The 22,012-nt window shown below is 46.5% G+C and overlaps 1 protein-coding gene across 5 annotated transcripts in view; it reads right to left on the bottom strand.

Moving 5' to 3' along the window:
* The window catches only part of ANKZF1 (ankyrin repeat and zinc finger peptidyl tRNA hydrolase 1), a 247,030-nt gene that overhangs the window by 60,012 nt on the left and 165,006 nt on the right, over positions 1 to 22,012 (bottom strand). The window lies entirely within an intron of this gene.

Here is a 22,012-nt window from a genome sequence, read left to right on the forward strand (position 1 = left end):
ATGACGGCGGAGCTGGGCTGAAGTGATGAGTTTGGCTACAGCGCCTAAGGGGAGCAGGGCAGGCCAGGCAGGACAGGCCACACATGACGGTGGCAACTCAGTTCAGGGGGCCCCAGGTAGATTCAGGGAGCGCAGGGGTGGCACAACGCTAATACCTGGTCGATCCCCCAGCAGTCCTGAGGTAAATTTATGGGGTCTTCTTCGGCGCTTGCTGGTTCCTGCGCCCTTAGTAGTTGGTTTCTTGAGGGAGGGTGGGGGGGGGGGGTTGAGTTGGTGACTGAAGACAGGTTAGTCAGTCTATGCAGATCGTCCCTGGGTTCCCCTCCTGCCGGGCCAGATCAGTGGGCTAGTCCAGTGTTCCTCACACAGCTTGGAAGGCAGCACCTAAGCCCTGTCACTCCCAGTGGTATAGATCCCTGACTAGGCCCTACCGTCTAAGTCTCCTGCGTAGGTTCCCCCAGGTCAGCTTCGCCCCAACTGACTAAAAAGTTTCCCTCCTTTGCTTATGTATGCCCAGGTCAGGTGACCACACTCTAAGGCGGCAAAAGCAGACCCCGCACTTATTCTAGAAGGTTCCAGGAGCTTCCCTAGTCTAACTAGGGAAGAAAAAGGCGGACTGGTGTGGCAACAATGTTTAGGGTCCCAGCCAGCTCCTGGCAACTAGGGTGCTACTAAAAAGACCACTCTGCAGTAGCAGGGGCCTGTGGCAGCCATGTTGGGAGAAGAGAGCACCTGCGCCTTAGCATTGATTAGCAATGGGAAGGCGCTCGGAGACCTAAGGCCAACGAAAAAGAGGGTGGAAAAAATGAGGCAAGGGCAAAAACACAGGGAAAGACCACCCTAGGGCTGACAGGTCTAACACAAAGCCTCTAAGGCTTGGCATAATACAAAATGGCTGATGTGTGACAGAAAGAAGATCAACAACAACTGATCCCTGAAACAAAAACAGGACTACAAAAAAGTATGACTTCCACAGAGAGCAAATAATCAGCCATATTGGAATAGTCAATTTGGTCTGCCCAATCAACTCTCTAAAGCCAATTCACGGGGGATCCCAGACATATTTTCACAATTAGTTATTGGCCAGACCATAAAAATAAATAAAAAAAATAAAAGAAAGGAAGAGAAAAAAGAAAGAATAAGAAAAGCAAGAAGGAAGGAAAAAAATGGAAGGAGAGTTAAAAGCGTCAGGAAAGAACTCCTACAATATAATTTACCCCCCCCAACATCTCCAAGAATGCAGCTAAAGCTTTTAAGCACAACTTAATGAAAACAAGCATTTGCAATGCAATCGGTCTCGCCGTTGGGACCTTATATGTATATAGTTATGCAGCACATTAGCCTGGGTGCTGAAACATCTACTGTATCTTTTAATTGCACTGTTCTGTTGTCTCCTATAGAAATGTAAACACATGGTGCTACAGTTCAGCCAAAAGAGGCATGCTCCATGACATTTCCTGTGAAAGCCAACATTTATTGCTGTCAAAAGTGGTAAAATAATACTGTTCCAGTTCTTCAACTATTTAAGATATCAGTCAGCCCAAAACTGTGACAGAAATTGTCTTTCTTTATCGCTTCCAGTGCTCACTATATGTCAATAGCCACGGTCCGTAAGTTGAGGCCTAAAAATAGAGATGAGCAGATATATAGGCAGTTGTCTTACTCTGTATAAAGTAGTAAAATTGAGTGAAAATGCTCCAGTGAAGAATGATGTTCGCTAATGCTGTGATATCACACCCTGTCGAAGTTCAGAATGCCACAATTTGGATACTGCATATACTGCACTGAAGTAAACAGAGAACTTCCCATAACTTGTGTCAGCAATGAATATGTTTGCCTTTCCGGATTCAGTGTGAAACATTGACGAAGTTGAGGGCAGGAGATGGTTTCCTTTCTTTTAACCGTTTTAGTGTGACTGTTTACAAAAATTAAAGTTAGAGTGTGAGGGTGAAGCCTCCTTTATGTCCCAAGTTTGATTTTTTATTTAGTTTTGCTATAACACCAGCGAGCACAGAGAGCTGGCATCACAGCAGAACAAAGTGAAAGTAGAACGTGCTAAAGCCGTAGTCTACTTTCTCTGTTGATTGATGCTGGAAGGCATAGCTTTTACCCCCAAACACCAATGTCTGCAGGAGAAACAGCATGGGAAAGGGTACAAAGCCCCTTTCCACTGTTGTCGCTCCATTGTAGATCTCTACTTGGTGATAGTTCTGAGATAGAACTCTCCCAGCAGGGATCAACCCCACTGAACACCAAGGTAGTAGTTCATTGTAGAAGAAGCAGTCTCTTGGTTAAGGATCAGTGCGCTCACTGACCAAAGGCCATAACAGTCATTCTGACCTCAAGAGGTAGAAATCCCACTAGACAACAGGATTGTGCATGGTGCATGGTGGAAAATAAAGGAGCTGGGCAGCTCACTCTAGTATCGGGCCAGAGCCACACATCAATGTGCATACTGTCTTTCTGCACCCTGGGGGTACATTGGGGATTTATTCTTTCTGAGGGTGCTGCCTCTTGGGCATGCTCCATTGACCCCTTCACACCCACTAGGGGCAATACAGTCTTTCTCTCCACAGTGTTTAGTTTTCAGAAATGTCTGGGTCTGGAAGGTTTCCCTGTGTGGCGGCACAGTGTGGGCCCAAATACCATAGCTACCTATGTTGCTTAAGTGAGACAATTTTGATGGAGACACATAAGTAGGGTACCATTTTTATTGAAAAATGTGCAGTAATTGTGGGTGGTAGCAATTAAGTGGTCTTCCCCAGCCTCCATAGGTTTCCTTCACAAAAATGTGGGAGAAATGTATGATTTTAGCCAAGGTTTTTATGTTTGCAGTGCATTGTGGGTAGGAAAACTTAATGAAATACATGCAAGTCAGACCATCCTGGAATCTCCTGGGTGTCTAGCTCTCCAAAGTGTCGGGGTTTGGCAGGTTTCCCTGGGAGGCAGCTGAGCCCAGGCACAAATATCGCAGCCACCACTATTGCCAAAACAGGTATTTTCTTTTTCAGTAAATGTTAATATCTCCACGTTGTGTTAAGGGAGCTTGTGTGCCAAGGTCAGTAGTCCCAGCCACAAAAGTTGGGTACCATTTTTATCAGAAGAAATGCAGAAACTGTGTAACATTTGATGTTATGAACTGAATTTTTATTGGCTTCCAATTGTAAGGCAGTGAGCAAGAAAGATCACATTTTGCAAATTACCCACTGAATCATATGCTGGAATGGGTAATGTTCCGAGCTGTACCAATAACCACTGTTCATACAATCAGTGTTCATACAATCAGTATCTAGAGTACATTTAAAAAATGTATAGGTTTCCCTCATACCCATTTATCAATCATTACATTTTACCTACAACGAAAATCATTATAAACTGCATCTCAGTTTTTGGCTCTTGGTATTGCATGTTTACGCGCAACCAACAAACACTATATATCCCTGCGAACAGAATGATCTGACTGATGTAACAGTATATTGCTTTTGCAAATAGGTCATCGGGGCAAAATCTTCTAACTGACAATGGTGGCTTTCTTCTAACTGATGACGGCGGCGCTGTTAAATATTGGAACAAATCAATAGGTGAGATTGCACATATACCAATGGAAAATATCAAAGCTGCATACTTCTATTACAGTGAGGCAATGCAAGCAGGTTTGGATATTGCATATTTCACCTGGTGAAGTACGATCCTGCTTGTTGGATTTGCAAAGCTCCTTGAAGCACTGTTGTTTTCCATAGAAGAAACACACCATACATAGATCCATATTTCATTCTTGCAGCTAAGTGTCGTTTAATCAAATGCGACGTTTTGCTAGACAGACTGCGGTGCTTTGATTGCACCAAAATAATAATTGTGCTAACATTAGAGGTGACACCTTTAATCAAACAAAGCATTGTACCCACTTTAGGTTTGGACCTTTTTTTATTGTTCAGTCCCACAAATGAGATATTGGACAGTATCACTAGTAGTGCTGTAACTAGTTTGGATACGCTGCCTGGTAGTGCGTGTACAAAGGGCGGCGGTGCTTGGGGCAAAGCTTTGGTTACCATGTGCATCATTCATACTTTAATCAGAATTATGCTGCCTTATGGTGGTAACTGCATTAAACAAATGCATTTACCCTAACGAGAAGTGCGCCATCCGCAGCATTTTAATTGCAGTGATGTAATGAGCCTTCTGGGTGGCTGGGTCAAATCGGATGCTGATACTAAGATCACTTTAAGTTGCCTGGTGAAGTTCTGTCATGCCAGTTGCGACTTTGCGAAACTTTTTTTGGGGAGTTTTATATAGCGCGAACTAGACCCGAGAAATCGGGTTTCGGAGCGCTTTACATGAGCACCGGTTTTGTTACAAATCGACTCATTCATGTTTGGCTAGGCAGGGGAGATTAAGTGATTAAGAATCTTGCGCGTTGTTGCCCAGACTCGAGCCCGGTTCCCCAGCTTCCAGGTCGACCGCTTTTGCCTTAAGGCTACAGAATGATCACTGTTCTAATTACATAAATGTGCTATGCTATTTCGGCGAAGAAGTGACGTTTTATTGTGTGGTTGAATGTCGGCGCAATGACACTGACCGTAGCTCAAGGAATTTCTGTCAATGGTGGGTGGCGATGCTGGACTAAGAACGGCGCTGACTTTAGCCCACTGAACTCGTGTATCCGCATTTACGCGAGGTCTGTCATTTGTTTCTAAGCATCCGTTTACGCTTCTGCTGCTTGAGGCATCGATTTTCCTCTGCACCCCTGCATATTTGCGTACTTTTGTCTTTTTTGCTTCCCGTGTCCCTAACCAGATTCCTTTCTAGAGCTGGTGTAAATAAGGCGTTATGGCAGTGAAAAAATATTAAAACGTGCCTCGCTTATTATAAATTTGTAGTTGTATGCCCCACATACATACACATCCCATGAGCAATTATTCATACATACGTCACTGCTATTTTACAAATGTCTCCAATGGGAAACACCCATTACAACGACTCTGTTTTCACGCGCTGCCATCGCAACGCAGCTTTCACATCGCAGGAGGCTTGACACCGCATGCTTTTAGATCGCATGCTAGTAATGCGCATGCACATTTACATTGCTAGCATTTAAATCGCAAGCAATTGCAACGCATAAACTCGTGCTGCTGATATAGTACACTAAATGCTATGCAGACAAACATATACATGCCATGGTAGAAACATGACTTTTAACACACTATGACCCACTTAAATTAACTGTACTGACTCAACAGCTGCTCCATACTGATCTGACTCGTCGTGCGCTATGTAACGTACTAGACCTTGCCGCATATTTCTGTAGCATTTTTTTTTTAGCCTAAACGAGGCCTCCAAGCAGTCTCTGAGTGGAGCAAGTCTGTTAGTAAAGTGAATGTTTTATAATGTGATCTGTGCTGTAAGCATTTTAGTATTAAGTCCGAGTTCCGGTGTCACGTGCGCAGCTCGTGGCAGTGCTTAACGCGCCATAAAAGGAAGGGTTGCTACTGATCGACTAGCATTTCCTTGCACTTCCTGTCCTTACCTCCCCCTACTACCATTGAGTCCGTAATGTTGATGTGTTGACTGTATAAGAAAGTATTCATTTGGAGTGGTTTGTTAAGGATGTGTAAGATTGCAGCTAAATCAAAGGGCACACTCACATGCATAATCAAAGGGCACACTCACATGCAAGGAGCAACAGACACCACGCGGTGCCGACTACACAAGCACGTGGGTCTACGTTGCTCACCCATGAGTAGTGATGGTGTGACCCACAGTCATGGATACTTCCCGATGGGTAGCAGCGAGGGATAAAGAAGAAATAAACCCTGCTTTGCAGAAATGTTTTAAGGCTTCAGCATACTTGGCTGTCTATGGCCGAGGCCCCCCCATCTTTCTAGGGGCCCCATCATTAAACTTTCAGGAAAGTCCCAGACAGTGGCATTACGCAAACCCGATGGGGCCCCTGCACAATGTGAAAAGGGGCTCTCATGTCTCTAATATCTGATAAATATTGAAATAATTTGCACTGAGTGGGGCCCTCCTGAAGGACTGGGATTCCCCTCAAGGGTTTTAAGGCCTGCGAAGACGGACTCCAATGATCAGACCATAGGTGTTGAGGACCAGAATGAGCTGAAAATAGATGATACATTTAGGGCCGGATGTGCATTGTGGCTGCGGTGAAGGAAGTGCATTGTGGCTGCGGTGAAGGATGTGCATTGTGGCTGCGGTGAAGGATATGCAGTGTGGCTGTGGGGAAGGATGTGCAGTGCAGTGTGGCTTTGGTGAAGGATGTGCAGTGTGGCTGTGGTGAATGCTGTGCAGTGTGGCTGTGGGGAAGGATGTGCAGTGTGGATGTGCAGTGTGGCTGTGGTGAAGGATGTGCAGTGCAGTGTGGCTTTGGTGAAGGATGTGCAGGGTGGACGTGCAGTGTGGCTGTGGTGAAGGATGTGCAGGGTGGACGTGCAGTGTGGCTGTGGTGAAGGATGTGCAGTGTGGCTGTGGTGAAGGATGTGCAGTGTGGCTGTGGTGAAGGATGTGCAGTGCAGTGTGGCCTTGGTGAAGGATGTGAAGGGTGGATGTGCAGTGTGGCTGTGGTGAAGGATGTGCAGTGATTTGGGACTAAATTATTGCCAAATATATATTCAAAGCTGAAATTTGAATGGTAATAACAACTGCTGCCGTCTCAGACCTGAGTTTTCTTATTTAAGCTGACTTCCTGGTGTACATCTCTTGTCTCTGCTGTGCTTGTTCCTACTGCTCTTTTGCTGCCCATGTGCCTCTCCTCCTCCCTTCTCTGTGATACCTTTGTGTGTGTATCCTCATACATTTTATTTTCACCCATGTGCGTCTTCCCTCACTCCACGTTGCGCTCTCTAGTGCTTTAGATCCCCCTTATTCTTTTCAGATCGGCAAACAAACGAATACGCACTTGGTTCATTTTGTAGACGGATCCCTTAAACTAATAGGTCTCAAAATCGAACTTATTGGCTCCGCTAATACTTATTAGAGGAAGTGCTTTATAATAGTGAGGGGCTTTTGTACGTGTAGTCCCCAGATGTCTTGTAAACCAAGTTCCATAAAAATGCAACATTTTAAGCTACTTTAGTGTGGGGGCTTGGAACAGAGTCCCTTTTGCTTAAAAAAACTTAAACAGTACCCCCAACCGTATGTTATCACGAAGGCAAAGTGCAATAAATGAACGTGCAAGGGTACCTTGTAAAGAGCACTCTACGAATGGCTAAGACCACCTGCAATCTTGTGTGTATCTGCCCGTATAATTTGATGTACAGTAAGCTTGAATATCGCAATAATAGACCACGAAAGGAGAATGAGAAGAGGCCACGTGTTCAGTTTATTTACGGACACTGAACGTAATGCAATAGTAATTGACACATGTGCGTGGCGGGAAACTTTTTGCGGGCTGGGGGGTGGATGGGGTGGGGGCTGGAGACACAAAAAACCCTGGTTTGCCTGCAGCCTCGTATAGAGACCAAAAATCCCAAAACAACGCGTTGTAATGGTAACGCGATGTATTCGTATACGTAGTAATGCCGTCTTCCATTGGGGTAACACATTGCAGTTGGAATGGTATGCGGTGAAAAAACACGCGATGTAACAGCAATTGCGATGTAGAAACGGCGTGGTAAAAGCACCCGCTGTAACTGTTTGCGATGTCGGATCATACATCCGTCTCCAATGTGTATTTAGCCACCAGATTCGTATTGGGACGTTTAGGTGAAGCAGCCGGTACTTTATTTTGCAAGACACTGGTGCAACTTCATGTCCTTTGAATGCACGGGTCCAATAGACTGCGACCTCCGGGGTGCGACATCTAACTATCGTTCATCTTGCAGCCTCGCGTGTGCAAGCATACACACAAGCATCAACTCATCACGCTGAAGTGGATGCCTGCTTGTGCCCCGGGGGGACCGCAAAGTGCTTTCTGATAGAGAAGCACTCTAGTAGGTCCCTGCTTTTGCCCCAGGGGCACTATAGTGCACGCAATGGACACAAAGATAAACCCCTTTATGGGGGCTTGTTTTGAAGCGACGAGCCGGTGGCGTAACATATAAAGCTGCCGACGTTGGAGCTGGAGAGCAGAGTTCGATCCTCGGCTTGGGCTGTATAATGATAAATAATTAAAAGGAGGTCCGCTGCGTTGGCTGTATTAATCCTAAATAATTAAACAGAGATCTCAGCTAAAACAAGCTTTGTGGGGAGAGACAAATAAAACAAGCATTGGCAGAGACAAATACAACAAGCAGTGGCAGAGAAACATAAAACAAGCATTGGCAGAGACAAATAAAACAAGCATTGGCAGAGATAAATACAACAAGCATTGGCAGAGACAAATAAAACAAGCATTGGCAATGCAATAGATGGGGGTGTGAGAAGGCATTGGAAGAAAGTAGTCTGCAGTAAAGGGGCCAATAGCCGTGGAAGGACACAAATGAAGAAATGTCCATCATAAGGAGGGACTAACAAGCCTACGACCAATCGGAAGGCACCATCTAGGACACCAGCCAATGAAAATGATGGGTGGAGAGTGGGTGGAGCTTATATACACTATAGTGTATACTGCATGTCTCAACGAGACAGCGCAAGCGCTGCCTAGGCGAGACCTAAAAAGCACTGAGACACTGAGCTCAGACCCGTACTTCAACATAAAAAAGGGTATCTTAGTTAATGACCTAATATTCATCACAAGAAAGCCGGCAGAATGGCGCGAGACCACAACAAATGTATTGAACACACAAAAAACATACCATACGGCTTTAAGCGATCGCTCTCTCTCATAGACTAGGAGCTGCACTGAATATAACAATCTATAAAAACAGTACTGTACTCATTCAAGCAAAGGACAAGGATCTAAACAAATTTGACGAAAACTTCACCACTCTGAAAGAACAAGTCTATTACTTCAATTGTCCGAGAAACCAACAAAGTCCCTGTGTGAATTGAATTTCACAGCGCAAACGAGTCGCACCGAGAGCGTAAGATGGGAAGTCTTTAGAGCCTCAGAGGTCAAATCCTTCCGCAACAAATGCAACAGAGCCGGACAGGGGCTCTTCACACATAGCTGACAATTCACCAACAATCACCATAAATCCTTCAACACCATCCAACAATGAAAGTCAATTGATCACGACGGCGTCCACGCTAGAAGCTAATTATCACAATCACCAAGAAATAGTCCAAGAAAAGTGTAGAAGGCCTGATATGATACAAAAGAAAGGGGATTATTCGACTACATCCACCCAACCTCCATTCCACGCTCCCCTAACATCTAACTCTTCATACAGTGGGAGCTAACAAAAAGCCTGTTACTCCCCCTTCCCCGGGAAAGAAGAAAAGCTAGAGACAAAATCAATGCTGCACCTAAGATAACGGTCGCTAAGTTAATAGATGGTGAATTACCAAACAATCAGATGTCAAGTCCCCTGAGCACATCCCTCATCCCCCCTGCACCAGCAGAGATCCCAAATAATCAGAATCTAAATTCCAGTAACCTACTACAAACCATTTCCAAGGCTATACTTGATCTGAAGAATATTGCGTGCCTCACAGAAAACTCACTCTCCAATTTCAAGAGTATTCAAGAGGTAGTACTCTCACCACATAACAATATAAAAGCTACACCAATGTCCCTATCAAACAGACAACATCGGCCACGCAAACACCCCAGTTATCTATCGGATGAGGAAACGCAAGCCCTACTGCAATCCTACGAACCGACTCAGACCACAAATAACCTACCCAACAAGAACGATGAACCCAGAGTGGGGGTTTGGGAGTACCCGATTTCCGGGGATATTACTTGGCGAGCCAGCTCCAATGGCTGTCCTACTGGGTTACGGGATGGACCCTACAAGAAATAGGGTTTACACCATACAGAGTGGACAGGGGCGGACTACACACGCTGCTGTTACCTAAAGCCAAAATCCCTAGGGACTGCCCCCCTCTGTTAAAGGTCGCCTTCCATTGTTGGAAGAGAGCACTAACGTACACTTCCATAATAGCGCCTTATTCTCCTAATATTCCTCTTTTGGGTATCCCAACCCCACAGGGTCCCCTTACTAAGGCCAGAACGAGAGGGTGGGCAGACTGTGGAGTGGAGGCGATCGGGACATTTTTTGCGGAAGGGGCTCTGTTTATACAAGCCACCGAGACTCCACCCCAACTGTATTTCCTACATGCCACGGTGACACACTTTATTAAAAATACTTGGGCGCCGCAACGCGTAGAGCCGCCGCAACATAGCCTAGTACACCTTCTCTACTACATGGGCTCTGGGGGACACTTAGTATGGTGGCTTTACACCGGTATCCGCACACATGTGGCGGCTTCCCTCACAACTCTTAGAACACGCTGGTCGGTGGACGCCCATACTGACCTGACTGATAAAGCATGGGACTGTATGCTTGAACATCCGAAACGAGTGTCACGTAATGCAAAGCTAAAATGTATCCAATCCATGATCCTCCATAGAGCATACCTTACCTCCAAGAGACTCCATTGCATGTTCCCGCATTCCCCACACTACTGCCCGCGCTGCAAAGAGGATGAAGCTGACTTTCTGCACATGATGTGGTCATGTCCCCATCTGACAAATTACTGGGGGGAGGTCTGCCAAACTTTACATACAATCACTCATCTCCCTGTTCCCAGTGATGTACTACACTGCCTTGTTGGATTACGCAAACGATCAGGTACACAAAAGGTACAGTTAAAATTCCTAGATCTGGCTTTTATACTGGCGGCCAGGGCTTTGACCACTAGATGGAAATCCCCCAGATGCCCGACAATGTCCGTATGGCAAACGGAGCTACTCCAGTGGGGATGGGCAGAGGGGATCGCTCTGCGCCGAGAGGAAGATAGGGGACACCGTAAGAAACCCATCTCGATAGAATGGGAACCCATGATACAACAACTGGCCTCCATGGACTTTACGATAACGCGGGAGACCCAAACCCAGTGAAAACCAGGGTTGGCTCAGATCTGACTCCCCCCACACCCTTTTGTTTTGACATGCGTCACTGAAGGTATTTTCAGAACAACTTAACAAGAGTGTATATCTTCCGAGGCCATACGACTAATGGTAACCTAATTGATTTACCCATTATAAGCACAGACACGACCAGGAGAGGGAATGGGAGGGTTAGGGAGTGGGGGATAGTTTGGGGAGTGGATCGATATTGATGTCCTTTGTCATACAAATTAATGTACTAAATGCTAAAGTCCGATAATGTAACAATAATTGCGTAGGTAATATTTGTATTCTGATACATGCGGAATTAGGTTATGCCTGTTCCAGGAAAGTAAGTGTCATAATACCTGTATGCTGTTTCCGTCTATTTGCTTAAAGTTAAAAATGACTAGGCTTAAAGATTTATGTTATGTACAATTCAAAGAAGTCATCAATAAAGTGTGTTAAAAAAAAAAAAAAACAAGAACGATGAAAATGTAATCAGCTCAGCTCAGAAATGAATAACGCTAACCACCTCGAATCAAGACGCAATCCTGGATTCACAGAAACCGCTCACAGGACTACTAATCAACTGCTGCTCAGCAGTAAAGCAGTAAAACACGCGTCAGGAGATCAATGTAGCGGTCCTAACTGAAACATGGCTCACAGAATCTTCCACGCCATGTTTGGATCTATTGGTACCCCCTAACTATAACACTGTGAGGCTAGACCGGCTAAAGAGAAAAGGGGGTTATTGCAGTCATTCATCGCTCGGAGCTCTTGGTTACTCCTTTGCCTGCCGACCCTCTTAGCTCTTGTGAATACCTCACACTTTCCATATTAAATACCAAGAAACAGCTATGCAAGGTCCATGCATTCTATCACCCACCAGGCAAGAATGAACCTTTTATCGACCACCTAATGGAGATCATCACAGCAAAAGCCTCCCACACTCCAATGACATATTCCTAGGGGACTTCAACCTCCACTGGAACGATTCAAAAGACAGCCAGGTCAACATCATCAAAGACTTTCTACAAGATCAAAACCTAGTACAAGCTTGCACGCTTCTAACGAACATGAAAGGCTCCACGCTAGACTGGATCATCTCCAAAGAAAAAGTTGTGAACTTAACCTCAAGCATACTTTGCGACTGGTCAGATCATCACATAATAACTTTCCAGATTCCAGGAGTAACAAAGAAAAAACACACTCACCCAATCAAACCCAAACAATGGGTAAGGATCACAAAAAGCGTGGACAACGAGAAGCTAGCTTCACTGTGTAGGAGGGATTGTCCCCCTCCAGGAAATATGACAAACACTAGCGAACTCACGGAGCACTACAATGCGAAGATGTCGGAGATAATGGACTCTATAGCGCTATTAAAACTAAAACGAATTACGGACAAAGATAAAAATCCCTGGTTCAGCGGAGCATTGAATGAAGAAAGGCGTAAGCTGAAACTTGCTGAACGGAAATGGAGACAACTACCGTCATCCCCACAGCTTAAACTGCTAAGAAAAACGAGAAGCGCCTACAACAAAAATATTCTCAAATCAAAAAAAGAATTCTTCAGGACGGAATTGGAGAATGCTAAAAACAGATCTCGGAAACTCTTTCAACTGGTCAAACATCAATCGGAAAAAAAAGCCAAATCTGCACTAGAATCAACAAAATCTCAAATTAGCTGTGAGGAATTCTCAAATTTCTTTACATCCAAGGCCAAGTACTTGGAATGTGAGCTCAGGACAGCAGCATCCACATTGGAGGCTTCACAACCAAGTGATTTAACACTGCTCAATCAGTCAGTACCCAAAAACGAAGCTCAATGGTCTACTTTCAAACTATATGACTACAACGATATGTTTAAAACCGTATCGGCCATTAAGCCAAACAACCACTACAACAATCCACTCCCAGCAAAATTTGTGCCGTCCATCGACCAGGCGATCATCCCCAGTTGGACATCGATAGTTAATGCTTCCCTGTCTCAAGTATCCTTCCGAGACTGTCGAAAGTTGGGCCGAGTCATTCCCATAAAAAAAAGACAGACAGAGAATCCCACAGACCCTAACAATTTTCGTCCAGTATCCAGCATTCTCCTATTAGCAAAAGTGATAGAAAAGTGTGTACCTCAACAACTAAGCCAACACATCTCTAAATTTAAACTACTAGACGATTGCCAATCGGGGTATAGACCAAATCATAGTACAGAAAGGGCAATACTGCACATAGTAGACAACGCATTACTCGATCTGGATCAAAATAAAGCATGTCTTTTCATTCTTCTTGATTTATCATCAGCGTTCGACACAGTTAACCACGATATGTTGCCTCATGTCTGGAAAACAGGATGGGTTTGTCGGGGAATGTTCTAGAATGGTTCAAGTCCTACTTGAGGAACAGAACACAAAGATCTCTGGTGAATAAAAAGCCTGTCAGCTTCTTTCCCCATTCAGTTCGGAGTTCAACAAGGCTCAACCCTCTCCCCTTCACTATTCAAATTATATGTGGAACCACTAACGGATATACTCCGCCTTGCCAACATCTCTTTCCACATGTACGCTGATGACACTCAGATTTAAATTAAGATTTCTTGTTCTTCGGAGATCAAAACAATGAACAAGGCATTAAGGGCAATAATGCTATGGTTAACGAGCCATCAGCTTAACTTAAACACGCAAAAATCAGAACTCCTCCTAATATCCCCCACCAAAAGCCTGCCCATTATAAAAGAATGGTCCAATTTGGTCACCGCACTGAACTGCACCCCGAACATTGTGGCATCAACCAAATCTCTAGGAATCACACTAGATGAGAGCCTAAACATGCAATCACACATCAAATCGTTGGCTAGAAATGCATGATTTCACCTGAGCTATATTAAGAAACTGAAACCATTCATCGAAACAGCAGACCTCAAAATGGCAGTTCAGGCATTAGTAATCTCTAGGATTGAATACGGATGCACAATTCCTTCAGGGCTTCCCAAAATTGCAACAGCTTCTCTAAAAGCCTGCCTGAACGCAGCAACAAGGCTTATAACAGGTTACAAAAAATTCAACCACATCTCTCCTCACCTGAAAGCGCTGAATTGGCTACCTTATGTAGCCAGAATTCAACTCAAATTGGCGTGCATCACACACAAAGCGCTACACTTCAATTCACCTAGATATCTAGCTCAGAAATTGGTGATTGCTGGTGGAAGCAGACAATCCAGGAGCGCCAGAGACCTAGTGCTGAAGCCACAGGTTTTTCGGCAGAAAAAAACGTAAGACAGAGCGTTCTCGGGTGCTGCACCGAGTATATGGAATTCGCTACCTCCAAGCATCAGAAGGTTACTTAACTCCGCAAGATTCAAGAATGAAACCAAGACCTTTCTAATTCCTACCGTAACCATTACCGAACTACCTCGTAAGATTCGCCTAAAACCTCTCGCTTAAAGACGCAAGAGCATCTCTTGCTAAGGTCCTATTTCACCTGTTTCATATAGGTTCTTGCTTTCCGTCATGCTATGGTTCCTCTCTCTATACTTACATTCTGTGAATGTGCTAAAGTCTTTCTTGTTGAGTGAAGTTTCTGTTATAACTTTGAATTGGACTTTAATGTGTTAAACGCTGTCCAGAGTAAAGGACTAAAGAAAGAGTAGCCACGTCTTTTACTGTGAAGCGCTCTGATACCCTATGGGGTCAAGTTTGCACTATACAAAACACTGAATAAATAAAATAACATCAGAACGGCAATACTGGAAGGTGTTCACATGTTCCGAGTCACATAGCTGAACAAACTTGTTCCAGCATCTGTTTATAAAGATTTTGTTGCAGGCTACCTGGCAGCCAAGATGATTTCCACATCTACAGAGGGTAAGCAGAAGGACAGTAGTTAATGCAGCTCAATCTCCACAGGTGCAGTCTTAGTGCTTCAAGACTGGGATGAAGGAGCAGTCCACCCGTCTCCGAGAGCATGACCACCCTTGCGAGAAAGGAGAATTGTAGTACTGAGATTCAACAGATCGACATACCAAATCCTCCTCGCCTAGTCCTGGGCAAGTTACTGTGGTCGATCCTCCTGCACCTTCTGCAGGACTCTCAACCTAAGTGGGATCAACAGGAATGCGTAAAGCAGGCCCCAGGAACAGTTGTGCTTGAAGGCATCGGTCAGGAAACCATTCAAAGGGAAGTATATGGCACAAAACCTAGAACACTTCCTTTATGGGCAATGGAAAAGACATTCATGGACACCACAATCTAAGGACAGACGACTCTGGGCATCGAGTCTCAAGTTGAGGATGCCTGCAAGGTTTGCCTCTCCAGCTGAATTGTCTCCAAGTACAGGGTTCATGTCTCCCACACTGCCTGACGTGTTGACGTAATGGATGGTGGTGCCACCGGCAGAACATGAATGGCACTCCCCGAGAAGGAAGGCCTTCATGGCAAGAAGGACCCCAGCAGCTTCAACATGTTTATGTGAAGGTGCTGCTCTAATGCGGACCAAAAGGCTCCGCGCTGTGATGTCACTCCAGATGAATTTCCCACCCAGCAAGGAAGTATTCATATTTTCAGCAGCCTGCAACAGTGGAGGACTGAAGGGAGTACTCCGGGATGAGCACACCCACCAGTGCAGATCCAGAAGGTTTTTGAAAATCTACAGTGGAGTCGAGAGGATCCCCTGATGCTGGAGCCACTGCTTCCTTAGATGCCACTGAAGGGCTCTCTGTGGCCACCAGGCATTCTGCATTAAGCAGCCAGGCCTAACAGGCGTAGAACTTGTACAACTCAGAATCTGAGATAGAAACAGCTAGATTATATGCAGTGTATCCGCAATCCTCTGACCAAGGATAATGGCCTCATAAGGGTCATGTATGGTATGTTATGCTATTTACATTTCTAGAGAGCAGCGGTTACTCGAGGGTGTCCTGGTGCTAGCTACTGCCCTCTGAACAGAGGATGGGATGGAAAACCTATATACTGAAAAGCCATGTTTTCAATCCTTTCCTAAACGCCATTAGATCTGTGGCATTTCTAATATGGAGAGGGAGATCGTTCCAGGCCCTTGCGGCATAGGTGACGAAGCTTCTCCCTCCACAGTTAACTTTTCTAAAGAGCGGAGGGCTCTTTTAGGAACGTACCATTGAAATCGACGTTTCAGATATTCTGGCCCTATTCCTTGAAGGGCTTTAAAAACGGTGCACAAGATTTTAAACTGCACTGTTGTCTGACTGGAAGCCAGTGCAGTCCTTTGATTTCCTTGGGGACAGATACAAATGTTGGTGTGCCGGTAAGTAGCCTAGCTGCTGCGTTTTGCAGAAGTTGGAGTTTGTTCAGAAGTCGCTTTTGAAAGTTCAAGTAGAGGTTGTTGCACTAGTCAACCCTTGATAGAATGAGGGATGTTATAACTACGCGCTGACAGTCCTAAGGCAGAAAAGGCATTTTCTTGATCATTCTAAGGAGGAGGAGGCTGGGAGATGCAAGTGCATTTATCTGGTGCCTGAAAGTGAGTTTATCGTCAACTATGACTCCCAGGATTTTTACTTCCCTAGTAAGTTTTGGGAGTGTGCCTAGTTCTTCTGGCCAGCAGTCTGGGGTTCAAAAACTGGCATTATTTCCAAAAATAATCACCTCAGTCGTGCCCGAATTTAACTTCAGGCAGTTCTGGGTCATCCACATTATGACTGAGTTCATACAGTCATGGAACTTCTTACCCTTCTCTGACTCCTGCCCCGGCAGCAGAGACACCACAATTTGCATGTCATTCGCATAAGAAGTGAGCTGAAGCCCTAAGGATATAATCAGGTCCGCCAGGGGAGACACATAAACGTTAAAACGTGTGAGAATGAGGGAAGACCCCTGTGGCATTCCACAAGGTAGGGAAAAAGGTTTCGATCGGAAATTGTCCAAGCCCACAATTTGAGTTCTTTCAGTCAGAAAGGTTTTCAGTACCTTCCAGGCTGGACCTTGAACCCCACAGGCCCACAAACGGTCCATCCAAAGGTCACGGTGGACCGTATCAAAGGCCGCAGAAAGGTCCAGCATAATTAAGGCTGCATTTCCTCCCTGCTCTAGGGCTTTCCTTATTTCTTCAGTAGATTTTATAAGGGCAGACTCTGTGCTGTGTCCTTCCCTAAACCCATACTGGGTGGATCTAAAATATTATTCATCTGGAGAAAGACACCAAGCTGTATATTCATGGCCTTCTCTACCAATTTAGCTGGGAGTGGAAGGCGAGAGATTGGCCGGAGATTATTGGGATCCTTAGGATCCAGATTTAGTTTTTTTAATAATGGAAGAATTTATGCTATCTTCCATGTTCTCGGATAATGCCCTGATACGAACATGGCATTAAATAAGGAAGTAAGTGAAATGGTAATAGGTTCAAGGGCTAGTTTAATCAGAGCGACTGGACAGGGGTCATAGGGAGAGCCTGACCTAATAGAGGCGAGGAGCTTTAAAGTATCTTTCATAGCCTGTGGGGAGGACGTGGCCAGAATCGGGGGTAGGTCAGTTGTAATTGCTATTTTGGCACCCATGGTTAGAGCATCTGTCCCTCCCACCGGGGATAATCTAAAAGAGCAGAAAATAACCTCCACCTTCTGTAAAAGGAAGTGGTGATTTCCTCACACAGCTCTTGACTGCTCTGGATTTTAGGTGGGCCGGGAGAGGCCAATCTGGCTACAGTCCTGAAAAGTTCTTTGGTTGACGATTTAGCTGATGTATAACACTGCTCTTATGAATATCAGCCTGTGTGAGGGTGAGATGGGATTTCTAGCTGTCGACAGCGAAGCCCATATCATGAAGCCATCGTGCAGTGAAGGTCCCGTGACCAGCGCAGGAGGCCCTGACTTCACTAGCCAGTCATCAATGTCTGGAAACACATCAACACCGACCTCTACAGTGACATCGCCATCAACTTTGTGAATATTCGCAAACCAGTCGTCAGTCTTACTGCCTGAACTGTGAACCGGTAGTGCTGAAACCACCCAGTGAACCTCCGATGGTGCTTGTGAGCAGGTAGGATGAGTAGATGAAAGTAGGCATCCCAGCAGCTGAGCGCCACCAGTCAAGCCTCCATATTTAGGGCCAGTATCTTAAATCGTCCCGCCAAATGAAAACTTCCAAGAGGTGAAGATCAACATGGGTCTCCAACCTCTACCCTTCTTAGGGCTCAAGTAGTAAAGGAAGTAAACCATGTCCCTTTCTCTCATGGGCACCGCCTCGATGGCTCCTTTGTTAGTCGGGCAGGTGCTGTAGAGCAGGGCAGTCTGGAGAAGAGGGCAGGAAGTGTGTGGCGCTGCCCTTTGGAATGAGCTGGATGACACTTTGATCCATTATGATCATCTTCAAATGGGTGAAAAAAGTAAGTGCTACCAACCCTCGGAAGCCAGAGGTTTCGAAACCACAAAGCCACAGGATGAAGGCAAGGACTGGACCTGCAGCTGTTCAGGGCATCCATTGGACTCACCGCTGCCCCGAAAAGAGCAAGACGTTTGTTGAGGTGTATGGATCAGCTGTGAGGGCTGATGAAGTTCGCCTGATATTTGCAGAACTGTTAGTGATATTACTTCGCAGGCCCCGCAAGCATGCAGTGACTCAGCTTTGAAGCATTACATGGAGGAGCAGTTCTGTCTTCTCTTGACACATCCTCTCGCCTTCAAAGGGAATGTCCATGAGTGTCGCTGGGACACCTCCCAAAAACCAGTGGAACTCAGTTCGGCGACATAGCACAATAGCCATGGTTATGAATCGAGCTACCACATCCGCATAATCCAGGCAGAATCGATGTGGAAGTCTCAGAAACATCCTAGACCAACTCGAGAAAGGCTTTTTTCATATGTTCAGGTGAAGTAACAAGGGTTAGTTAGGCTGCTCCCACGAGGTGTGTTTCTAGAGGCCTAAAAGGCACGTAGTATGCGCAGGGTCAGGAAGCACAGACTTTTTGCCCCGTTGAGCCCATTCTTTCAGACTCTCGCTTTGGAGGAGCCAGAGGGAGAGCGTTTAGGTTCAGTGTCGCAGAGGAAGCTTGTACCCCTGCTTGTACCACTAGCCCCTCTGGAGAGGAGTGTGGCAAGAATCGTGGATCATAAGGTGCTGGGGATTGAGCAGACTCCTAGGCCTGGAAGGCTTTCCTCTAGTAAGGAAAGATTCTGAATGTTGGTTTACAGCGCGGCAGGCTGTATAACGGCCATGGCACAGAATGCAGGGCCTTGAACCGCAAGCATTTTTAGGGGAGATTCAGACTTTACCAGTTACTGCTCTCTAAGGAGACTGTTCAGGAGTAAGTGCTGTTGCAGTAATACCTCTTTGCAACAAACCTCTCTCAAGCAGCAAACAGACTATATTCACTTGTCTTTGTTCCTTTACCATTTTTTAAAATTATTTTAAATTTTAATCTGTATTTTTTAAATTGTACTACGATTTCATTAAATCAGCATGTAAATGTTCAGTGAAACTCCCTATCACTGACCTTGCTATCTTACACCATCTTTCACAGCCCATGATAGGTGTTGGGGTAGTAATGTGAGGATACATAGCTATTCCACAAACAGAGCCTGGGAGGTGAGGGCGGGTATTACTGAGAGACCAAATAATGTTTCCATAACAGAAGGTCTTATTTCATTCTACCCGTGGCACCATGTCTCACTGCTTTCATCTGATGGAGTCATAATTTTAGGCTGACTTAGCAGGACATATACATTTCCACTTGCCCAAGCACATAGAGACTGGCACAACGAAGGGGGAGAGGTATGACACAACTAGGGACTTGTGCATATCTAGTACCTTCAAAAGAGACTACAACACGTTTGAGATGGCATTATTAAATCAAGTCACTGAGCTCTGCCACACATCTATTAATGCCACCGTTTAGGGGTCATTCTGCTAAGAAACTGAGCAAAAAGAAATTAGACTGACTGAACTGCCGCTGCCCGCGTCCCGCGCAGGGGGACATCAGCAGGGCAGCTTTCTAGTGGCCGCCCATCGGAGCCTCTCCCCCCCCCCCTTGCTCCGCCTCGCGTGAGGCCGCACCTCGGGGAAGGAGGCACCCAATGGGACTGGCTGGGGGAGGCGTGCCTCCAGGGTGGGCGAGGCTAGCCCCCCCTTTTAGGCGCCTCACCCCCTCTGATCTTCCTCTGCTTCCTGCGCCGCTCCTCCTGGCCGCGCGCATTCGCTAAGCAAGTTAGGAACACCATTCACGTCTAAGCTGAACGGCAGTGGGGCCAAAAGACACCCTTTGTTAATCTGCCCCGGGCTTCTGAGTAATGTTGCAAATTAATGCTGTCAGTTACGGGTTACAGAACAGGACCCATAATTTAGCCCACTAAAGCTAGCTCGCAGGGGCAGGGCACCTATAACAGCGAAGGGAGGAAGGGGGGCTCTGGCAGCGACGGAAGCCTCCCCAGAGCTGTGGCGGAGTTACAGGGCGATCTGGAGGCAGAAGGGTACAATAAGGGTACCTCTGCGACAGGCGGTACAGTAAGGGTACCCCTGTCCGGCACAGTAAGGGTGCCCGAGCCAAGGTCCGGGAGCCAAAGGAGGTTCTGCGAAGACCGCGACGGCGCCCCGTTAGTCCTTCGGGCGGTTGGGGGGCCTGACCAACCGGGGGTGTGCCACAACACGCTCCGCCCCCGTCAAAAGGGGCGGGAGTATGCGACAGATCACGTGATCCAAAGGATGATCTGAAAATATGTGCTGCACTGCAGGGCATCGACCCACCGTGCGTGCTGGCTCGACAGGCGGGCGGAGCAGCGAGGGGCTGCTTGCCCTGGATCGCCCGTAAGATAACCCACTTATCGTCATATTTATGTTGTATGAAATAAACCTGCAGCAGTTCTTCACCCACAATGAAAGTGTCAGTGTAATCTATGGGTGACGTCTATGCATGCGTGTTGAGTGGAGTGGATGACGGTATGGTCACTATGCCGCTGCCCGCGTCCCGCGCAGGGGGACATCAGCAGGGCAGCTTTCTAGTGGCCGCCCGTCGGAGCCTCTCCCCCCCCCCCCCTTGCTCCGCCTCGCGTGAGGCCGCACCTCGGGGAGGGGAGGCACCCAATGGGACTGGCTGGGGGAGGCGTGCCTCCAGGGTGGGCGAGGCTAGCCCCCCCCTTTGAGGCGCCTCACCCCCTCTGATCTTCCTCTGCTTCCTGCGCCGCTCCTCCTGGCCGCGCGCATTCCCACCCTTTCCTCTTACCCTGCGCAGCGGAGGTAGCGCGCTTTTGGAATGTTTTAATGTTTTTTCTTGCGTTGCAGGCGGAGTTACAGGGCGATCTGGAGGCAGAAGGGTACAGTAAGGGTACCTCTGCGACAGGCGGTACAGTAAGGGTACCCCTGTCCGGCACAGTAAGGGTGCCCGAGCCAAGGTCCGGGAGCCAAAGGAGGTTCTGCGAAGACCGCGACGGCGCCCCGTTAGTCCTTCGGGCGGTTGGGGGGCCTGACCAACCGGGGGTGTGCCACAACACGCTCCGCCCCCGTCAAAAGGGGCGGGAGTATGCGACAGATCACGTGATCCAAAGGATGATCTGAAAATATGTGCCGCACTGCAGGGCATCGACCCACCGTGCGTGCTGGCTCGACAGGCGGGCGGAGCAGCGAGGGGCTGCTTGTCCTGGATCGCCCGTAAGATAACCCACTTATCGTCATACTTATGTTGTATGAAATAAACCTGCAGCAGTTCTTCACCCACAATGAAAGTGTCAGTGTAATCTATGGGTGACGTCTGTGCATGCGTGTTGAGTGGAGCGGATGACGGTGTGGTCACTATGTGCCTCCAGAATCCTTGAATCAAGGAAGTCTGTAATCTTTTGCACACACTCAACTTAAATAAAAGCAGGAGCAGGCGGGTTGCCAGGGCCTTTTCACCCTTGTTTTGTCCGTTCTTGGCACAATATTGCTGGAGTTGAGCAGAAGCTTGATGCGATAAGATATAAAAAAAGTCTAAATTAGCACGAAAGCTGTATAAGAAAATGGTCCAAATGTGTGTGCTTTTTAACAAAATCTGCTATTTATACAAGAACAAACACTGAATATGTATGTCAATGTTTGATAGGCTGCAGCTCAACAAAATGGT

Source organism: Triturus cristatus, chromosome 3_2, assembly GCF_964204655.1.
Source record: "Triturus cristatus chromosome 3_2, aTriCri1.1, whole genome shotgun sequence".
In the NCBI taxonomy this organism is placed as follows: Eukaryota; Metazoa; Chordata; class Amphibia; order Caudata; family Salamandridae; genus Triturus; species Triturus cristatus.